This window comes from Podarcis pityusensis, assembly GCF_964106645.2.
Source record: "Podarcis pityusensis genome assembly, chromosome: 3".
NCBI classification, from domain to species: domain Eukaryota; kingdom Metazoa; phylum Chordata; class Lepidosauria; order Squamata; family Lacertidae; genus Podarcis; species Podarcis pityusensis.
The window spans coordinates 28,552,913-28,575,483 of record NC_138026.1 but is presented as its reverse complement, the minus strand read 5'-3'; the positions used below and the strand labels follow the sequence as shown (position 1 = coordinate 28,575,483).

Sequence of the window (22,571 nt, the reverse complement as noted above, 5' to 3'; positions counted from 1 at the left end):
TTTCATCCATCGTCTTGTTTACAATGCTGAGCACAATCCACATTCAGTAGCTTTATCATCTGTCCTCAGGGTCGGTCCCGGGCATTTTGCTATGTGAGGCAGAGCAGCAAATGGCACCCTCCCAAGATGCATTGTACCCCTGAAATACAAAGCATTGGTTTTAAAGGTTCGTGTGGGATCCACAACAAAATGTTGCCTTGTGGAGTACTCCAGTTTGTGGTACCAGTCCATCAGCTAGCCATGCTTGCTTTCTTTCCCTCTCTCCCATAGCTTTCTCTCTCTCTCTCTCTCTCTCTCTCTCTCACACACACACACACACCACAGACCAAACCGTTTCTGCTGCACAGAACACCGTGACAAGTGCCAGAGCACACAGAAACGCCGTTTACCTTTCCGCTGCAGCTAGGGAGCGGGTGGCGCTGTAGTCACTCTAAACCACTGAGCCTTTTGTTTTGGGCCTGCCGATCAGAAGATCGGCAGTTCAAGTCTGCACAAGAGGGTGAGCTCCAGTTGCTCTGTCTCAGCTCCTGCCAACCTAGCAGTCCGAAAGCATACCAGTGCAAATGGTCCACTGTGGCAGGAAGTTAAATGGGGTTTCTGTGCACTCTGGCACTCATCACAGTGTCCTGTTGCACCAGAAGCAGTTTAGTCATGCTGACCCCATGACCCAGAAAGCTGTCTGCGGACAAACGCCGGCTCCTTCGGCCTGAAAGCAAGATGAGCACCACACCCCATAGTCAAGTTTGATTGGACTTAGCCGTCCAGGGGTTCTTTACTTTTACCTTGTTAACAGTAGCTTAATTCCACACCCCACCCCATGCTCCTCATACCCTTAGCAGCAACTCCATAGTGAGGAATTAGCAAGCAAAGCATTTATTATCTGCTAATGTCTGCATGGTCAAGCTGCTGTTAAAGTCAGATTACCTTCCTGGTGTGTGTGTCTCTCTCTCTCTCTCTCTCTCTCTCTCTCTCTCTCTCTCTCTGTGTGTGTGTGTGTGTGTGTATTGCTCAGGGAACTGAAATGCCATTGTGTCCATGTTGTCTAGGCCACAAGTTCAAATTCAGCTCAAAGCCTCTATTGTTTCATTACTTTTCCATCACAAGCGACGAATGACTCAGTTGGTCTCTATATAGATGATGGGATGAATACCAGCCCCATAAACCTCTGCAGCATGGAGTGGCAGGCATGTTTGACTCCAGGACACAAAGTTGGCATTGACTGACATCGACCCTTCTTCTCTAGGTGACCCTCCTGCTAGACACAGCTGTGACAAGAGCCTTTGAAAATGAGAATTGCTGAGCAGCTCAAAATCCAAGATGGATAAAATGTTAAAATTGCAGTGCAGAAAGGGGGGAGGGAAGAATAGAGACACACACTGAAATTAATGGCACTTAAGTTAGTTCTGTCTCGCTTGCCCATTGATTTTTGTGTGTGTGTGTGTGTGTGTGCTGGGTTGTAGCTTCAATGCACTCTGTCAGCAGAAGCAAAAGAGCATCATTACCTTCTTCTTTTCCTTTTAGAAGAAGGGGTGATTGTACGCCAAGCTGAGATCTGCTTCTGCCATCGTTTATATTGGGCAGAATCCAGCCAGAGGTAAACACCATTAAGTCAAACTGATTCCAACAGAAGAGAACCTGCTGCCAGGGCACCATATTAAGATTACCAGATTTTTTTCAATGAAACTGGAGACACTTTTCAACTTCAATGGATTTTGTATGAGGACTGATTTGTAAATCCGGGGACTGTCCCCAGGAAACGGGGACGTCTGGTAACCTCTTACACCATATACAGTCAGGGGCATGTCAGCTGTCTGAATCCCCGCGACGGGGTGAGCTCCCATTGCTCGGTCCCTGCTCCTGCCAACCTAGCAGTTTGAAAGCACGTCAAAGTGCAAGTAGATAAATAGGTACTGGACCAGCGGGAAGGTAAACGGCATTTCTGTGCACTGCTCTGGTTTGTCAGAAGCAGCTTAGTCATGCTGGCCACATGACCCAGAAGCTGTCTGCGGATAAACGCCGGCTCCCTTGGCCAGTAAAGCGAGATGAGCGCTGCAACCCCAGAGTCATCCACGTCTGGACTTAACGGTCAAGGGTCCCTTTACTGCTGTGGATTTTCACCGAACGGTGGCCCTTCCCTATCATCAGCCCCAGCCAGCAAGGTCAATATATTATTTTTTTATTCAAAATTATAACAAGACATATTATCCAAAAACATAACATCCTTGCCCCCCCCCATTTTTCCTCCCCCCCCCCACAAAACCCCCACCCCCACCCCCTGACTTCCCTCAGTTCCAGTATTTGGTTTCTCCAAGAATGCTGTTTTCTGCATGTTACAAAGTTGTATAGATCCTCAAACTATTTAGCTGATTATTATCAATAAAAAGTTTGTGAATGTTTATTCAAAACCTGCCAAGGAGTCCAGTTCGCTTTGTTATGTCTTCAGATACTTTGTAAAGGGTTTCCATTCATCCTTAAAGTCACAGTTATCCTTGTCCTGTAGCTTATATGTCAGTTTTGCCAGTTTTGCATAGTCCATCAATTTTTCTTGCCATGATTCTTTAGTTGGGGTTTCTTCAGTCTTCCATCCTTGTGCTACCAGAACTCTCGCGGCCGTTGTTGCATACATGAAGATGTTTTTTTACTTTTTTGGCAGGTCTTTCCCTACAATCCCCAACAAAAATGCCTCGGGTTTTTAAACAAATGTTAAATGGAACATTTTCTTCAATTTGTTGTATATCATTTCCCAAAAATTTTTAATTACCTTACAATCCCACCACATATGATAAAATGTCCCCTCCTTTTCCTTACACTTCCAACATATATTTGAACTAGTTTTGTACATTTTCCCTAACTGCACTGGTGTTGTGTACCATCTGTACATCATCTTCATGCAATTCTCCTTCAGTAGGGAACAATCTGTAAATTTTAAGTCAGTTTTCCATAATTTTTCCCAATCATCCATCATAATGTTGTGACCTACATCTTGTGCCCATTTAATCATAACTGATTTTACCTCTTCATCTTTCATCTCCCATTCTAATAGTATGCTGTATGCGACCTTCAGTAGTTTCACTTTCTCTTCAATCACTTCCGTTTGAAACCTAGATCTAGTATAACTAAATCCTTTCTTACTGTCTTCTTTATGTGTTTCATATAGTTGTCGATAATGCAACCAACTCTGAAAGTGGTCTTTGATCTCATCATCATCTCTTAATTTCCATCATGTTCCTTTAATAAATCAGCATATGTGAGCCATTTTCCTTTCTTTGCAAGTGGTTTGAGCAGTAATGCTTCAAGGGCAATAATTAGGGGTGGTGGCCAATTCGGTTCTTGACTTATTATCATCAGACTCAAATTTAAACAATAACCTTAAATGCAGAAATTTAGTACTTTCCCCCCTATTATCAGCAGCCTGTTTAACAATAGCCCAGTACTAGAAACAACCTATAGCAGGGGTCTGCAACCCGTGGCTCCGGAGCCGCATGTGGCTCTTTTACACCTTTGCCGCGGCTCCGGGGCGGATACTAGCGAGGGGAGGAGGCGCATTGTGTGCCCCAACACTCCACACTGTGGCGGGTTCTGTACTGGCTGTGACGTCGCATGGGGGCGGTGCGTGCGTTAGTCACGCACCGTCCTGACGTCACCTTCCCGTCCGCTGTCAGATCGCGGCTCCGGAGATATATTTGTTTTAAATGTCGCAATGGTTTTGCGGCTCTCTGTTTTTTTTTCTTCAGAAACGGGTCCAAGTGGCTCTTTTTGTCTTAAAGGTTGCAGACCCCTGACCTATAGAAATCCCCATTGAAATCTGGTTAAATAGTATTTGGAATGTAGCTCTAGAGGAACACCTTATAGTGGTACCTCGGGTTAAGAACTTAATTTGTTCTGGAGGTCCGTTCTTAACCTGAGGTACCACTTTAGCTAATGCGGCCTCCTGCTGCCGCCACACAATTTCTGTTCTCATCCTGAAGCAAAGTTCTTAACCCGAGGTACTATTTCTGGGTTAGCAGAGTCTGTAACCTGAAGCGTCTGTAACCCGAGGTACCATTGTACTTGCCACAGAAGGGTAATTAAAGGCACTTCAAGGACAGACACTTTTGGCGAGACTTGGCTTCCCTTCTTTTCCTTTATAAATGAGACAGAAGAGTGTTTCATTCCACCCACAACGCAAGTATCTCTGTGGAGAGGATACTTGAATTGATAATGCATAAATAAAACATATTGCTTGTGTACTGTCATGCATATGAAACTTAATAGAGACTGTACCACCGGACAAGTTACTGCTGTTATATGTTGCTATTGCATTTACATGAAAACCAATAAAAAATATTTGGGGGAAAATAATTTGGGGTGGTGGGAGTTGTATGATCCTAGAGGGATGTAAGTTAGCAGCTCCTGATTTAATTTCACCTCCTTTTGTACTGGCTGGACTCTTTTGCCTTTAAGAGTTCAATGACTAGAGGCTTGTCTACACACCACAGTTTACTGTGTTCCTGCAGCTGTTTCCTATTTAATTTGTGCAGTCCACATGCTGTTACTCTCAAACACTACCAGTCTTGATGCTTCCCCCCTGTAAATTTCGGTTTACCCAATATGGGAATAATCGGATAAATTGGGAGAAATCAGGTTCCAAAATGCTCCACCCAGAGTTGCATGCTGTGCTGCTGTAGCGCTGATATTCTTGTCCATACAGTTCCAGTGGGCATCTGCATAGCTTTTGCACATGGCCACAAGCAGTAAAAGAACAAAACAAACTGATCTGAAATCATTTCATAGAATTGGAAGGGACCGCAAAGGGCCATTTAGTCCAACCCCCTGCAAGGCAGCCCAGCCAGATGGGTGAGGTATAAAGGCAATGCAACCCAGCCAGATGTGGGTGGGGTATAAATAATAAAATTATTATTATTATTATTATTGTTGTTGTTGTTATTAGCCATCCAACCTCTGCTTAAAAACCTCCAAGGAAGGAGACTCCACCACCTCTTGTGGAAATCTGTTCCACTGTCCAACAGCTCTTACAGTCAAATTCAAATTCAGTAATAAATTCTCCACTAGGTTTCTCCCTGGAATAAGCTTCTCATCCCCAGCTGAAATGAGATGCCTTTCTGGAAGAAGGCAGAGAGGGAAAGCTGCTGACACAAGCAGTCCTACTCCCTCCATGCTGGCACTCCCCATGTCTGTCTCATGCTGACTCACTCTCTGCAGTGACATTATGAGTGATCCGAAAGCCTCGTGTCTCCTCCGTACGGAACGCCCTTCGGAACGAGAGAGCCGTTATTCTCGGCCAGCTAAGCCTCCTTTTCCCAGTGGCCCTGGGAGATTAATTCCCTGCCCTAGTTTTGGCCCTCTTGCACAAGCAGCAGGGCTGCCTGCATGCTAGGCGGATGCTGTTGTCTGACTGTATTTTTTGCATCTGCTGCGTCATAATATTGTGGCTCAGTTCACTTCCAGTTATCTGTGTCAGGAGTCCAAATGAGCAGATTTCAAACTTCTGGGGCTTTGCCTGATGCTGAAAACTTAAGGTACATACAGATGTACCTGCAAGCAAAAGTACGTGTGGGTTTTTCTGCTGTGGGGTGAGAATCTTGTTCTCCCCTGTTCCCCGCTCCTCAAAACAGACATCTGTATAAAATCTAACCTCCACATAAGCTTTCTGCAAGTACCGGTAAATCAGGATGAGTGCTCAACAAACAGGTTGTCTGGAAGGGCCCAATTTCTCTGCTGCCACCATTTCAAAGGATTGCATGTGCCTAAACATTATGTTTTTAAATGGCCATAGAACAGGCATAGGCAAACTCGGCCCTCCAGATGTTTTGGGACTACAACTCCCATCATCCCTAGTTAACAGGATCAGTGGTCAGGAGTGATGGGAGTTGTAGTCTTAAAAACATCTGGAGGGCCGAGTTTGCCTATGCCTGCCATAGAGAAAGATAGGCAGAGTACTTTTTACCTTGCCTACCCTACAAAAGCACTTTGCACTCAAGTAAAAGGAGCCAAAGCAGCTTTGAGCATGCACAGTCTGCTCTGCCACAAACATACTGGGGACAAGTTTGTGCTAGCAGTGTTTTGCAGCGTGTAAATGCCCTGGAAGAAAGGCGAATGGGGAACTCTTAAGAACTGAACGGGATGTGTAACAGCCTTGAACTGTTACCCCCCTCACAATAGGACACAAATTACTAAAACACGAAGGGCTGCTTCCTTCTCTTGAGCCACAAAACAAGCAGAGATATCCACAGCAATGCTATTGCCCGACTGCCCTCTGGGGTATTACTCTCGAAACTGTGTGCTTTAAATTGTTAACAGATCTGCCTGCAAGAAAGCATATTAATTATACTCGAGTGAATCCACAGAGAGGCGTAACCACACCACATCCCTAGGCTGTTTGCAAAGCTTCAGTCAGAAACTGGGAGTCAGCAGATGGATCAGACCGTCTGAACATTTTTATCGAAGAGCCAGAGGCAGGGAGGCCTCTTCTGCACTTGATGAGCCATGCACTTGGCCGGGATATATTTGAACAACTTCACAAAGTATTTACAAAGCGTTATTCATGGACTGGGGAAGAAGCAGCGATCCAGTCAGATTCTGTACTTTTGAAGGCTTTAAAGCAAATACCTATGGAAAGAAATTGCAGTTGCCAAGTGGTTACAGCATCGTATGTGAACCCCCAGAAGGGGAAATTCATTTTCCTTTAAAAGCGGGGGGGGGGGCAGCAACAATTCAAATGAGAAAAAGACAAGGAGGCAAACCCCAAACAAACGCACTGGTGAAGCAGCACCCCAGCAGGGTGGAACCCCAGCCCCCAGACCCATCAACTGCCCTTACCCAGTGATGTCAGCTGACTGGCAGGCAGGCAGGGTTTAGGGGGAAAATAGCCTCATGGTCCAACAATCTTGGTCTATGGGCTGAAGGTTCCCCACTCATTTTTAAAAAGTAAAACATTCAACAGTATTGTTTTATTTCAGGGCAGGAGACATTCATGTGCAGAAAGTGAAATGTTGCTTTTGTGAGGAAAAGTGGGTCTTATGTGAAAACATACCAATTGCAATTATGTAATTTGGAGGGGGTGCGTGTGTGTGTGTGTGTGTGTGTGTGTGTACATACCCATCCACTCCTGCAATCCTGTGGTCCCTGTGATTTTTGTGGGTATATTCTGCAATATTCTACTGATGCAGTAATAGTGAATTGGTGTTGGGTTTCTACTGGCCCATCCACACACCATTCTGCTTTAGCAGTTGTTCTGCAATGCTTCCCCCAATATTTCTCCAGGGTCTGTGTTCTAAATTACCCACTTGATGGTCAGATGGGAAAGAGTTCTCACCAGCCCTTCTTAGCACAGAAGTAATTTTACTTTGCTGCTGTTACTTTGCTGCTGGGAAACCCAGCCAGATGGACGGGGTATAAATAATAAAATTACATTATTATTATTATTATTATTATTATTATTATTATTAATACTGAGGCAGAAAAGGTGATCCCTCATGAGATCTTCATCATTATATGCTCTAGCCATGTTTTCTCCCATTTCATTGCTCCTAGCTGTCCAGTAAACCACAGATTGCTGGCTGCTGAGAAGAGAAGAGCCTAGGAATGATGGTGACTCCAACCAATAAGTCACCCACCTATTCCACATGAGAATAATGAATGAAAAGAGGCTGCCTGAATGAAAAGAAAATGCCCAAGCTGTTTTACATTGCCTCTGCTGCAAGGAAACACTCTGCTCAAATAGGCCTCTTTTTCACAAATAGCCAATCCATACGGAAGAGATTTCGCCATTCCCCACTTGGTCACAAAGATCAGATACTTACAAAACGTTTTATGAAGTACCACCTGGTCGATTTATTTCATGCTAAAACTTGCGTTTCTCTCCATCACCCGCTAAAAAGAATTTACACAAATGAGGGGACAACGAAACCTGAAAAGCTCTGGACCGCCTTCTGAAACTTTTAAAAACAACACAGCTTTGTGGAAAAAATAAATAAATACCAGAATGTGTTCAACCACAAATTTAAGAAGAGAGGAAACAACTGTCCTTGTAGTTGATCTGGCTATTGTCCAAAATGTCTCAAAACAGCCCTGTGACTTGGCAGGGTGGGCGAGCAAAGGGGAGACCCTCTCTCTCCACCTTCCTCACCTCTAATCCTTTCAGAGCAGCTCATAACGGACTTTAAAAGAAGACTGAAATCCATGCACAGGATAAACCGACTGGTACACTTGTTTATCGCAGGAGTCCAGTGAATTGGTGCCAGTTAAGACATGTGTGTGTGTGTGTGTGTGTGTGTGTGTGTGTGTTTAAGCCAGGGGGTGTGGAATCTGTTTGCTTCCCCTTTCCTCCAGAGGAAGCCCACCTACAACTCCCTTCAGCCCCAGCCAGCATGCCCAATGGTCAGAGCTGATGGGAGGTGGAAGGCCAAGTGTATCCCCTCTCCCGCACGCCAGCATCACCACCACCGGTGCTACACCCATCCCATTTCACTGGGGCCACGAAGTTGTGGGGCAGCATGCCCCTCCGCCCTTCGCAGGCTCCTTTCCACCAGTTGGGGTCGGAATCGTCCAGGATCCGAATGACATCTCCACGTCGGAAGCCCAGCTCGCACGCCATTTGAGGCCGGAAGTCAAAGAGCGCCCGCACGTAGGTCGGGTACCGAGGGCCCTGCTCCATGTCCCGCAGGAGGATGACTCTGTCCCGGGAGACGGAGGTCGTCCGATGGTGCTGCACCAGCTCGTTCAGAGAGTTGAAGGCGGCCGCGCCGAGGTAGTAGTGCCCGCTCAAGTCTCGGAAGACCCTGAAGTGCTGCACGTCGGGCCCCGTCTTGACCGAGAGCGAGAAGCCGCCCGGAGCGCTCTCGCTCTCGCGGATCATGAACGCGCCGTCGAAGCTCTGCCTGGCCAACGCCTCGTCGGCGATGTCCCGCGGGAGCTTGCCCCAAAACCAGGGGTGGGGCTTGAAGGCGATGCGGTTCTCGGGGATGAGGCCCTCGCGCCCGCCCCGCTCCGCGTTGGCCCAGCGAGGCTCGGAATCTCTCTCCAAGACCTTCAGGAGGTCGCCCCGTCGGAAGCTGAGCTCGTCCCAGTTGCGGGGTTGGAAATCGTACTGGGCTACGGCTTCCATCCTCTGGAAGAAGAAAGTGGCTGTTGCCCCACTGCGAAGCTGCTTCCCTTTTCTCCGACGGCGCTAGGATTTCCCCGGGTGCAATCGCGCGCCAACCCCGCGCCTTCCGCACTCAATCCGGTCTCAAGGCGTTCGGCTGTTTTGGAAGAAGATGGGGGCTCTGGGGGAGGGTTTTTAAAACCCTTTCCTCTGCTAATCATCTTTCCCACCCTCCACTGCCACACATCCTCCCCCAAGCTGGGATGGTGGAAAAGGCGGAATGGAGAAAAACCTTCTAAAGAAAAGTCATGTAGTAGCAGTAGTAATAAATAATGACAGGGGTTACATACACACGAGGATATTTTAGAAAGGAAATCTCTGCATTATCCACATTATTAACCCTGATTATGCTCTTCTTTTTCTTTTTCTGTACAAAAACATAAATGCAACAATATATTTGTATAAAAATTTTCTGTCCTTTAGCAAGGCAATTCTGTGTGCGTCCCCTCAAGCAGGCTCCGTCTGAATTCATGAGGATTTCCCACCAGCCAAGCTGGTTGCAGGATCACAGCCTAAAAAATTCTTGTCAGCAGGCCATGTGGCTGCAATCCTAAACACAGTTGTTATAAGAGAGCCCTTATGTAGGTAGCGGGCCGCCTTTTCTTCATAAAGGGATCCATTACGATTCACCCATCTCTCCGGCTTTTCCAACATCCCGGTTTGGGGTGGGTGGTGGGAGCAATTATTAACAGATGAAAGGGTTAAAACCCCTCTTAAAGAGCCCAGTGTTCTTTCAAGTAGCTGCCTGGGCGGGGCTGCCATGTAGTTTTGCTCTGAAAGTTGATCATAATAGCTCTCAACAGGAACCATACAAGATATTCCACAAGAAGGCCATAGAACCAGGATGCAAGAGTCTGAGTGGACTTCCAAGTGTTTGTGGACTACAACTCCCATCTTCCCCTGACTGTTAGCCAGCGTAAGCAATGCCCATTCTTGCTGTGATCAAGGTTGGGCAGATGCAAAAGACCAGAGGATCCTTGAAGCATGGTTCTGCAAAGGAAGGATTCCTTTCGAACACGGCCCCTCATGAAATTTTGGGTTGAATGAAATTAACAAAATAATGCTCATACACAGTCAGTGCTTGAAAGCTGAGATGTCATACATTGCTGGTGTCAACACTGTTGCATGGCTATTAGCAGCTGTCAGCATCTAACACACCTTTCGCCAACCTGGTGCCCTCAAGGTGTTTTGGGCTACAATTCCCATGAGCCCTAGCCAACCCTATTGTGTTGGCTGCAGCTGAAGGGAGTTAAGAGACCAAAATGGCCGTGACAGCTGGGGCTGATGGAAGTTAGGAGTCGGAAACATCTGGAAGGATGACTTCGGACTGCAATGTCTGTCATTGTGATGATCAGGCTGACGTTCTAATTGCCTCCAGGGTGGGGGAGATGCATTCATGCTGAGGATAAGAAGTCTGTTTCAGTTTCTAAGCTACAGTGACATCAAATGTTCTCATGACAAGTTAGCTTTCTTTTCCTGAGGTATGAAACAGAGCAACAAGGGTAGCAGGATTGCTTAATTTCCATGCACACCCTTCTTACACTACCACATTTAACTGAGCACCATCAACCAATTGAAGCATTTGTCTTTAGGGTATAACTAGACTTGATACTAAATTCTTCTTTTGCATTTAACATGAGGGATTTTTTTTTTAAAAAAATGCAAATAGTATGAGGTGGGGAAGGTGATACAATTATGAGGATTGGCTCAGGTGTGGCTTGGCTGAAATCTTGGCTTTTAAACATTTTATAAGCCCGGGAACAAAAGGCCACTGCAATGACAACATGGAATTGTTAAGACGATATTGAAATACCATGAAATACCATTTCTCGAGATTGAAATACCATGAAGATTTAGGGAGGGTTTAGTAGTTGAAGTCCCATATAATTAGTGGAAGATTATTGACTAAGTCTTGATTACATGCTCATTATTAAAGCATGCTAATTGAAGATTATCGCTTGCCGTAAAATACCGCATTAATTGTGGCATGTAAACATGCAAGGCCTTCAGAAAGGATTTCTCTCCCACCTGCATCACTTCAAAGTTGTTTAGATAAACAACCTCTAACGTCTGGTTTGCTATATGCCAAATTACATTTAAATCACTACTCCCTGCTACCGACTTGGTAAGTCTCTGTACTGTTCCCAGCCACATGACAGGAGGATGCAGCCATGAAGAGAGTGCTTCAACCTGTTGAATGTTTGCCTGATTAAAATACAGGACCTGCCTTTCTTTTTTTCACCTGGCAGGTGGAAGTGAACAAAAAAGTCCACTAAACATGCCACAATAAATGTGTTAGTCTTTAACCAAGACTTTTGAGTTGGTAGCGTATTCCGTGGAAAGACCCAGAGTCTGAAGTGACTTCAGCAAGGGACAAACTGAGCCTACATCCTTATATCGTAGTAGTATTAGATCTGCTAGTATTGCAAGGTGCTGCTTTAATTAAAGGAGCCCTACCTTCTCTAGTAAGGGATGCAGGTGGCACTGTGGGTTAAACCACAGAGCCTAGGACTTGCCGATCAGAAGGTTGGCGGTTTGAATCCCTGTGACGGGGTGAGCTCCTGTTGCTCGGTCCCTGCTCCTGCCAACCTAGCAGTTCGAAAGCACGTCAGAGTGCAAGTAGATAAATAGGTACTTCTCCAGCGGGAAGGTAAACGGCGTTTCCATGCACTGCTCTGGTTCGCCAGAAGTGGCTTAGTCATGCTGGCCACATGACCTGGAAGCTGTATGGTGGCTCTCTCAGCCAGTAAAGCTAGATGAGTGCCGCAACACCAGAGTCGGTCACGACTAGACCAAACGGTCAGGGGTCCCTTTACCTTTACCTTCTCTAGTAAGATCAGTGTTTCCCAAACTTCGGTCGCCAGCTGTTGTTGGACTACAACTCTCATGATCCCTAGCTGGCAGAACCAGTGGTCAGGGATGATGGGAATTGTAGTCCCAAAACAGGCCTAAGTTTGAAAATACTGCACTGGATGATCCACAGGGTCCCTTCCAACTCTGTGACTCTATGCCTTGAATAAATGTAGGTGCGACTCACTTTTCTTCTTCCTGCATTTTCATAGATACTCAGAATTCAAAAGGAACGCAAAGGTGGACTGACAATACTGGTAAGTCCCCAAACTTTTAATTATATGTCAACCAGTTTTGTTAGTGACAGGAAAATGTGCTGGAAAGTGTGGATTAACACTTGTTTAACATGAGTAGGAGAGCACCGGGAGGGCAAGGACACGTGGCCGAGCCCAGGACTGACCAGAGCCTATTCCGTGGCGGCTAGCACTCCAAGAGAGCAGGCCGGGGCCCAGAGGAAGGTCACACAACAGAGGAGACCACAGAAGAGAAGATATTACTTCTCTTTAAAAAATAATAATTATTTTTTAAATGTTTTTTTTTCTCTTTTCAAAAAAAGTGTCCCTGGATTCTTTGAAAAAAATCTGGTAACCTTAATTTAGTTCAACCCCCTGCAATGCAGGAATCTCACCTAGATCATACATGACTGGTGCCCATCCAACCTCTGCTTAAAAACCTCCAAGGAAGGAGAGTCCACTGCCTCTTATGAAAATCTGTTCCAGTGTCCAACAGTTCTTATTGTCAGAAAGTTATTCCAGATGTTTAGTCGGAATCTCCTTTCTTGTAACTTGAATCCATTGGTTCGGCTCCTAGCCTCCGGAGCAGGAGAAAACATCTAACCTCCCCACAAATAAATCAAAGTCAATGCCCAATAAACAGGTTGTCTGGAAGTGACACTGCTTCCTTCTTTCCCAAGATGTCTGCTTTGCCAAATACATTTCCCTTTTACTCTTGAGAGCACATAAAGCTTCAATTCCAACATCTTTTACAATGATACTTTCAAAACTAGACTCTAGCTGGTGGCCACTAATTATGACTAGATGAAACTGCATGAAAATGGCCAGGTCTATTGGATATTAATATTCGGGGGGGGCAGAGTTCCCATGAGTAAAACTCAGCTGCCTGGGGAAAGCAATTTTGGTCATTTCCTCCTCCTTCCTCTACCCCTATGAAAAACCTCTTCCAGAAATGAAAGGGATCTTCCATTTGCTATAAGCATGTGCTTCTATACGTTCTTCCGGGTCATGTGGCCAGCATGACTAAGCCGCTTCTGGTGAATCAGAGCAGCGCACAGAAATGCTGTTTACCTTCCCGCCAGAGCGGTACCTATTTATCTACTTGCACTTTGACGTGCTTTCGAACTGCTAGGTTGGCAGGAGCAGGGACCGAGCAACGGGAGCTCACCCCGTCACGGGGATTCGAACCGCCGACCTTCTGATTGGCAAGCCTGCGTCCTTTAAACAAGTACAGTAGTTTAAACAAGTACAGTAGTTAAAATAAACCACAGTTAACATCTTTGTTCTGGAATCGGTAAGGAGAAGAAAAGTAGGCAGAGTTATGCAACAGAAGAGTTGCTATGGCAATTCCTCTCCGAAGAAGAGCAGGATAATTAAAACATAACAAATCCCACAGAATATGTCAGTTCCTTTGCCACCTTACTTACGCTGCTTCGCCCTTCTAGGGCGGTGCTCGGGTCTTATGGCACAATTCCCCTTTTTGTCCAATGAATGAGCATTTCTCTCTCGTTTGGTGTACACAGTCTGCAAGTCATCCCTCAAAGCATCACTGTTGTTTTTACATTACAAGCATTGCATTTTCCAAGATGATGAGGTGAAATGGTAATAGCCTCAGACTGGGACCATGCAATACCAATACTCCCTCTGATAGTTCATTTATTACTACACAGAGTGGCAGCAACCAAGCCAGTGGTGGGAATGCTCCAGGATCCTTTTAAGAGAAAAACTATGTGGGGAAACACCAGCAAGCTCCTATTCTAGCAAGCCCCTTCTGTTTCTCAAGCCACCTTTCTTTCCTTAGGCTTCAAGTGTTTGGGTTTCGGGCTGTGTGACTCCCTACTATCCAGAACTGGAGCACATCACCCCTGCATTTAAATCAGGAAACACTGGTAAGTGGCTGGTCCGCAGCACCCTTCTGTTTTACAATTTAAAACACTCACTTTACATCCTTAAAGTATCAATGACTTCCCTTCTTCCCTTACCATGGTTCCTTTTACATATCACAAATCCCTGCGTATCTTACAAAAACTATACTATTCAGTATTCCATTATTGCATCCATCAAAACTTGTTTACACTGTTGAATTTATCTTAATGCTGCCAGCGTTTTCAGCTGTTCACAATTATTTCCCAAATAATTAATAAACGTTTTCCAATCTTCTTTAAACGTATGTTCTTCTTGTTCTCTTATTCTATATGTTAAGTCTGCAAGTTGTGCATATTCTGTCAACTTAAGTTGCCATTCTTCTTTGGTTGGGACCTCACTTGTTTTCCATTTTTGGGCTAATAAAACTCAGGCTGCAGTAGTGGCATACATAAATAACCTTTTTTGACACCTGGGAATTTCAGTCTGAATTATCCCCAACAGAAAGGACTCTGGTTTGGGGGGGAGGGAGTACTTTTAAACATTTCCCCCCAATTCATTATGGATCATTTCCCAATACAGTGGTACATCAGGTTACATACGCTTCAGGTTACAGACTTTGCTAACCCAGAAATAGTGCTTCAGGTTAAGAACTTTGCTTCAGGATGAGAACAGAAATTGGGCTCCGGCGGCGTGGCAGCAGCAGGAGGCCTCATTAGCTAAAGTGGTGCTTCAGGTTAAGAACAATTTCAGGTTAAGTACGGACCTCTGAAACGAATTAAGTACTTAACCTGAGGTACCACTGTACTCTTTTACAAGTCCACCACATATGAAAGAACGTTTCCTCCACCTCTTTGTATCTCCAGCACTTACCATATCTGATTCAGATTTATACATCTTAGCAAGCTTACTTGGAGTTAAATACCATCTGAAAATTAAGTTCTTAACCCGAGGTACCACTGTATTTTATCATCAAGTCTGTACAGTGGTACCTCGGGTTAAGTACTTAATTCATTCCGGAGGTCCGTTCTTAACCTGAAACTGTTCTTAACCTGAAGCACCGCTTTAGCTAATGGGGCCTCCTGCTGCCACCGCACCGCCGGAGCACAATTTCTGCTCTCATCCTGAAGCAAAGTTCTTAACCCGAGGTACTATTTCTGGGTTAGCGGAGTCTGTAACCTGAAGCGTATGTAACCTGAGGTACCACTGTCTTTAAAAAAAAATGCAAATTATTGTCAGAAAATAAAGTTTAGAATATGTTGCCATTATTTAGCCTGGGTGGGGAACCTGTGATCCTAGAGGTGTCATTGCACTAGAGTTCCCATCAGCTCTAGCCAGCATGGTCAGTGGTTAGGCATGAGGGGAGTAGCAGTCCTAAATAAATAAAAAATAAAGAGTGGCACAGACGCCTCATCCCTGATTTAATCTAAGGCCCAGGATGATCCCAACTCTGATTATTTCCCAGAGCCATCTTTTTTATTATAATACTCCTCTGTTTTCAATTCAGCATTGGTGAATTCCATTTACGCAATCTTCTCTTGAAAAGCAAAGAATAGCATTACATGGTACAAAGCGGATCTTCAAAAATAATTACCCACTACACGCAATGGTTTTTGCATCTCCAGTGTCTCTTAATATGACTAGATATCACACTCCACAACCAAACATCGGGACGACTGACAGGTACTGTGCAAATGATTGGAACACTTTGATTAAATAGTAGCTCTCAGGAAACTACTGCAGTTTTATTGCAAAACAAATAATGGGTTTTGTTGTTGTTGTTGTTATTTATCAGAATTAAATTTATCTTGCTGCATACATTTTGGAATTTTTGGCCAATTAAAACGTTGAGGCAGATCACAACTGACAAGGAAATTTAACGTGGCTTGATGTGTTTTAGCCATTTTCTGAATTGTTATAATGGTGGTTTGATTTGCTACGTCTGTGTGATGAAATGGCTCGTTGATGTCTTTCTTCCACTGGTAATGGGTCCTGAACTAAAACTCACAAGACACTGTAATCATGCTTTTTATTCCGAATGCATGTCGGCATTGGTTCTGCCGCTGCATCGTAAATCATAGGCAAAAAGACAAATTGCTTTGCACTCTGCTGATGGCTGGAAACATATAAAAGATGGAAGGCTCATAACTGAAGACTGCTTCAAACATATTTCCTCCCCACCCCCACTCTTGTGGGTGTATGCAAAGTGGATAAATGTTATGTATTCAGTGATTTGTGCCTGAGCTTGGGTCTGGACTAAGGATTCTGAGCTCCTGTGTTCTGATTCAATACACAGAACATTTCAGGATTTGGGCCTCTGCCATTGGCCCTTGAACTCTGAGTCGTGATTCGCAGCTTGGAAGTTTAGACAGCCAATCATGTTGAGAGTGGGAGTGGCCCAGGCTTTCAGGAATGTATACAAGCAGTAGCTTTACCCCGGTTTCCCAGTTCAATAAAGGGTCTTGCTGTTATTGCTGTGTCTTGTCTCGTGGGAACCCACCCACACTTCAGTGAATATTGGGCAAGTTTCTGTTATGATGAAGAGGAGTCTCTTTTCAGTGGTATCCGTGTTTCAGGATGAAGAAACATGCTGGGGATGATTCCCTGGCTCTACAAATACTGCCTTCCATTCCTTGGATGTATTTGTAGTGCATATTTCTCCTAATGAACATATTTTTTTAATGCACTTTTGACTCATACACTCATTTTTGCAAGCAATTTCCCCATATATATATATATATGTGTGTGTGTGTGTGGTAGAATCCAGTGTAGCACTAAGGTGAAGGTACCATCAGTGCAAGGATTTTCTACTTATGCAATAGAACTTTCTCCCCCTCTCCTCACCTCCTCACCTCCAAATCTGTTCTAGGGATTCCTCCAACCCTCTGGAGTAGTTTTGGGGAGGGGGGCATGTGGGGGTGGGAGAAGGGAAAGTCCCATTGTGCTAGTGGTAGTCATTGCACGGACAGGACTTAGTCAATGAATACTGCAGAGCGTATTTTTGTACATTTAATCACTAATATTTGCATTTTATACACACTGCTTTGTTGGAGAACTGCATCATAAAAGTATGAATTTTGAAGGATTTTGGTTAGCGTATTGATTTGAAAAAGTGCAATTTTTGCATATTCTAATTGAAATGCAAACCAAATCTATTTTCTCCCCCACCCCAGTTCCCCACCATGTTAGCAACCCTTCCCCCTCCAGTCATTCAGACTTTACTTATGATTAAAAGTAACAATTTGCTACTTCCACACCATAAATGTAAAGCACTATTATACCACTTTAATAGTCATGGCTTCCCCCAAAGCATTATGGGAACTGTAGTTTATTAAGGGAAATGAGAGTTGTTAGGATACCCTTTTACCCACACAGAGGTACAATTCCCAGTGTTCCCTGGGAAGAGGGACTGGTTGTTAAGCCATTCTGGGAATTGTAACTCTTTGAAGGGAATAGGGATCCCCTACTTAAAAATATGTGATAGATCTAGAATGTGTAGAAAAAACACACCTATTCAGTCTTCATTGATTCTAGAATAAAATGTATTGTGTACACAGCCCAAGGTTTTTTAGTTGGCTTGTTTCAGTAAACCGTAGCTCGAAGGCTCACCACAGTTTGTCCAGTTTTTGACATAATGCTAAACTGTGATTAGTTCGAAAAACAGAAGCAAAACCTTGAAATCTCCTTTTCACAGCCAGCCCAGAGAAAGAGAGGGGAGCAGGAGTGCACAAGCCTAGACTGGCCTAGCTTCATTCATGTCATGATAAATTATAATTTATAGTTACGCCCAGATGCATCCCAAGAGTCACTGAAAGGAATGCCTTAAAGGAGTGATACCAGGATTCACTTGGCATCCCAAAGATCAGAAGGGAGCAACCCGGTGGAAGCAGATTCCCTCTGGTTTCATTAGCTGATTCCTCAAGACCCGTAAAGACTATTTGAGTGATAGCCAACTAAGTCATACACAGAGTACACTTATTGACATCAATGGGCTTAAGTTTAATCTTTTGGTTTCAGCAGATCTTTTCCAAGGATGACTAACATTGGTTATCACTACTTGTTCTGAAAGCTGACTTCTTTTCAAAATCCCATTCCCTGACTGGAAGACTCCTGGTGTAGAAGGCAGTATCTCAATTTCCTGTCTTTAACCTCACCATTTCCCAGAAGTATTCTTTCTTTTCAAAAACTGTTACGGTAAAATCTGGTCTCTCTCACTAACCGGACCAAGAGAAAGGTAAGAAGGAGCGATAGAGAGGAGGGCAGAGAATTCAGTTGCCAGGAGATTACCACCCCCTACCCACCAGTGCACTGGATTTCTTTTTCCTTATACTCACGCGTCTTCAACGGTGATCCCGGGATCGATGAATAAGCCGGCTGGATCCCTCTTTGCTCCCCGGCTGAACTCCTGGGGCTTTCGATTACCACCCGGAAGATGGCCGGGGGTCCAAAAGGATCTTCCCAGGCAAAATGGCCCGGAGCCGGCTGAAGATTTCGGGAGAACCGCATGCCCCACGTGGGGCGCCAACTGTTACGGTAAAATCTGGGTGCGGGGCTACTCTGCCACCCAGCTCGTCGGACTAGGTCCGCAGGTCCCTGCGGAAGAAAATGAGCTCAGCCAGAGACAGGAGCAAACTGCAGAAGATCCAAGTTTATTGCGCAACAGGTTCAAGGCGAGATTGAACAGCGAGAAAGGGGTGACATGAACTTTTGAAATTTCCCTCCATGTCCCAGAATACAGTGCAAAATACATCCCAGTTACATCATGAATACATTAAGAAGAGGTTGGGTTACACAGATTACATCATGAATACATTAAGAAGAGGTTGGGTTACACAGATTACATCATGAATACATTAAGAAGAGGTTGGGTAACACAGGATTAACATATGGAGGAGGGAGGGGGGAATATGCAGAGCTGGAGATATGCGCAGATAAGCACATCCTGAGTACCTGATGAGAAGACAATGGTCCATGTATGCATGGTCTGCTACCTGGCCTTGCCCGGCAGAAAGGCTTGGCAGAGTGATTTGACAAGATTAGGGTCTTGACACCTTGCTTGAGGGATTATGGAGGACAGGGGAGGTGTCATGGAGTCCTAGAGAAATTGAGCAAATTGGCACGTTGATTTTCTATGAATTTTATAGATTTTAGTCCCTTTTGACATTGACAATTGGAAATAAATGGATATATTGTAGCGAAGAAGGAGGTGAAGAAGACATGCCCCCTCCTTCCGTATCAAAGACGAACAGCATTTCAGCCTTACAAGCATTCTCTTTGTATGTTATGCACAATGATGTTTTGCTCATATATTGCTCCAAATTTTCTATCCATACTGTCACAGTCAGTTCAAAACTGAAGTAAAACCTTCCCCTGAAATGTGTACAGTGGCACCTTGGTTCTTGAACTTAATCCATTCCGGGAGTCCATTCGACTCCCGAAACCATTCGAAAACCAAGGTGCGGCTTATGATTGGCTGCAGGAGCTTCCTGCACTCAATTGGAAGCCGCGGAAGCCATGTCAGACATTCGGCTTCCGAAAAACGTTCACAAACTGGAACACTTACTTCCGGGTTTGCGGGGTTTGGGAGCCAATTTGTTCAACAACTAAGCCGTTCGGTAACCAAGTACCACTGTATAGCCGGTGTTTTCTTTGGATGTCAGCAGTGTCATTAATTCTAGAAATCAAGCTATAGGAAGACCCTACAATAAGACTTAAGAGGAGTAGGCTTGATGAACCAAAGCTTATTGAATCAATGTTTTAAATTTTGTTCTTTTGTGGAAAACTATGGATTTGAAAATATTGCAACATCTGATGTCACTGGTCTATTATGTTTTTCCTTAAGTTTCTTGGGAGGTGATTTTGGTCTTTTCTAGGAAATCTATCGGTCTTCTCTTGCTACTTTTAACATCTTCCTTTTGTCACCCCGAGGACTGAGTTTCTTCTTACGCATAAACCATGTTACATACAAGCATGGCTGCATTTCAAAGCCATCCTACCAAAGAACAAGGCCTCCTTCTTCACGGTCTCTCCTGTATGGTGAGATTTCAACAGCCGTTTTTGCAGTTCTTCCATTGCTTCTGCGATAAGTCAAAAGCAGAGTTGTTTTCTTAATGGCAGCAATTTGTGCAGATGGCGTGATGGATGAGGAGACCACACAACGGGATAATGTCAAACTGATATGAATATAAATATTGTGTAAACATATTGCATAAGAAAGCAATTGGTTGTTCCTAGCACACGTCCAAATGGAGGCCCTCTCACATTTCTCTGGGTATTCCTCCCACCCAGGAAAGCTGGAGGTGGGAAGAGAAAACAGATGTTAACTACAGATCAGAAAAGGGTTTCGAACTATGACAATGAGAGTCTGGATCAGGAAGCTCCTGTGTATGATAGATCCCAGCCTCAAGTTTCAATCTGGACATTAAAATAAATTAATTAAAAAGCACTGCTGTAAGCTGAGGAAGACTTCTACGCAGTACTGGGATATGGCCTCATTCAGAAAAGCAAAACGTCTTGCTGAACAATTTACTGGCTGTTATCCAAATCCTAGAAGAAAAAGAAGAAGAAGAAGAAGAAGAAGAAGAAGAAGAAGAAGAAGAAGAAGAGAGACCATCACTCAAAAACATCATCATGACTAAAGTGGCTTGCAATAAATTTCCCTGCAGGCAAGCAAAACATAGCTTATTGTTCCTTAAGAACTACCTTAAGTTCCTTAACCTTAGCTGGCCACAAAATTCAAGGTGCATGAAAAGTAATCTGCATTTGAGACATGAGGGTGGAGAGAGGTGAGCGCATTTGCCTCCATGTCCCCACCCATTTAAAGGTAGCAAATTGTTAGAGAAGGAAGGAAGAAATCCAAGGAAATAAACCTGTAGGAATCCTGCTCACCATAACAACCTGGAAAACAGTTGTTTTCCAGTGCAGGCTTGGTGCACAACAGAACATGCTATTAACATTCAACTGCAGAAGCAATTTGGGCAGAAGATAATCACAGCAACAAGTTAAGGCAATTCCAGGGGAGGATTACTGCCATCAGACCAAGGAGAATGTCAAAGCATTCATAAGAGATGCAAAGACTCCTAAGAGATGCATCACTAATCTTGACTCACTGTGGGTGTTTTATTCTAGGGATTAAGGTAGGATTTCAAACCCCCTTTCCCCCTGTCTTCTGCATTAGTCATCACCCTCCTGCTCCCTGAAGGAACTCTGCCCCTTCTCCCCTGCCTACTTACATCTGTATACTTGGGACTCCATCTCGGAACACCGAAATCTCTTGCTCCTTTCGCATCTGGCACTATTTTCTGGTGGGATTCAATCACATCTTGGCAAATTCAGGCTGCTCAGTTGAAGCTGATTGGGTGCTCTTGTGCAACAAACCCTAATCCCCGCAAATAACTGACCCTTTGGAAGAAGGAAAGTGATTGGGGAATGGACAGCAAAACGTGGCAATAACATTCGCTTGATAACAAGCAAATTGAGATACGTGCTTAATAGTACTGTCTAACAAACCAGGCTGCATGCTCGTTAAACAGGCTTTCTGTAAGTAACATGAACAAAGTTTTTTTGGGGGAGAACCTATGGTCCTCCAGATGTTGTTGCACCCCACTGATACCATTCCTTACCATTGGCCATGCTAACTGGGGCTGGTGGGATCTACAGTTGACAACAACAGCACCCCATCTTTGGCCTAAGCACACAAAACTAGATTTGCTCGTGCTAATCTCTTGTCACCCTTGCCTCCCCCAATCTCCCCCTCCTTCAGTTATTGTCCACTCACCAACTCCCGCACAATTTCAATTTAGATCGTACATGGTTTGGGGCAGGGACCTGGCTTTTATTTATATAATGCTACAAACACCCTATGTACATTGATAAAAGGGAAATAAGCTACCATCACGGACACCTTGAAACTTGTAACTTTTGCTCTTGGCACCCATCCGTCTCATGAGACAATGGAGTGCACCTCTGGGGGTGAAGTCAAACCACTGTATTTAGCAGCAGCAAAGTGGCCTCCCCAGGGCGCAAGCCTGGACTGTATGTATGGAGGTCCTAGGCCGCCTAGACAATAAGACCCCTCCTCAGCCTCACTAATGTGGTCTAAAGGAAAGCAGAGCAATACATTTGGCACCAGCTTGGCTGAAGGAGTTGCCAGGAGGAGGCATGCAAGGTGCCACCCGACTGCCTTAGGGTCTCCTCTCTGGATTTGTGTAGGGTTTACGCCATAGCCTTTTCTTCTCCTGAAGAAAGGCAGCAGATGTTTAGAATCAGTTTTTCTTTTTCTAGATTGACTACCTTCCCAGGCTGACGAGCCCAATACGCTCCTTACTTCCCTCTAGCATCTGCAGAAACTGCCTTCTTGACTGTTGGATTAGCTATTGGTCTCGTCTGCTCAATCTGCTGGAGCCCGTCTTTGCATGCAGGGGACTTTCCTAATTCACAGAGGGTTTGAGACCCATTGGCTACACTCACCTAGTTTAGCC

General features: G+C 44.7%; 1 long non-coding RNA gene and 1 pseudogene across 2 annotated transcripts; both read right to left on the bottom strand.

The window, feature by feature from the left end:
• Positions 1-7,808: 7,808 nt before the first annotated feature.
• Positions 7,809-10,177, bottom strand: LOC308472996 (growth factor receptor-bound protein 2 pseudogene; annotated as a pseudogene). Its single transcript has one exon. The product of its transcript is annotated as a growth factor receptor-bound protein 2 pseudogene (transcript).
• An 8,541-nt stretch (positions 10,178-18,718) lies between these two features.
• On the bottom strand, positions 18,719-22,324 carry LOC308473790. The gene is made up of 2 exons (XR_013984323.1): positions 22,211-22,324; positions 18,719-20,637 (listed from the first exon to the last, which is right to left on the bottom strand). It is a non-coding gene; the product is annotated as an uncharacterized lncRNA (long non-coding RNA).
• Positions 22,325-22,571: the final 247 nt, after the last annotated feature.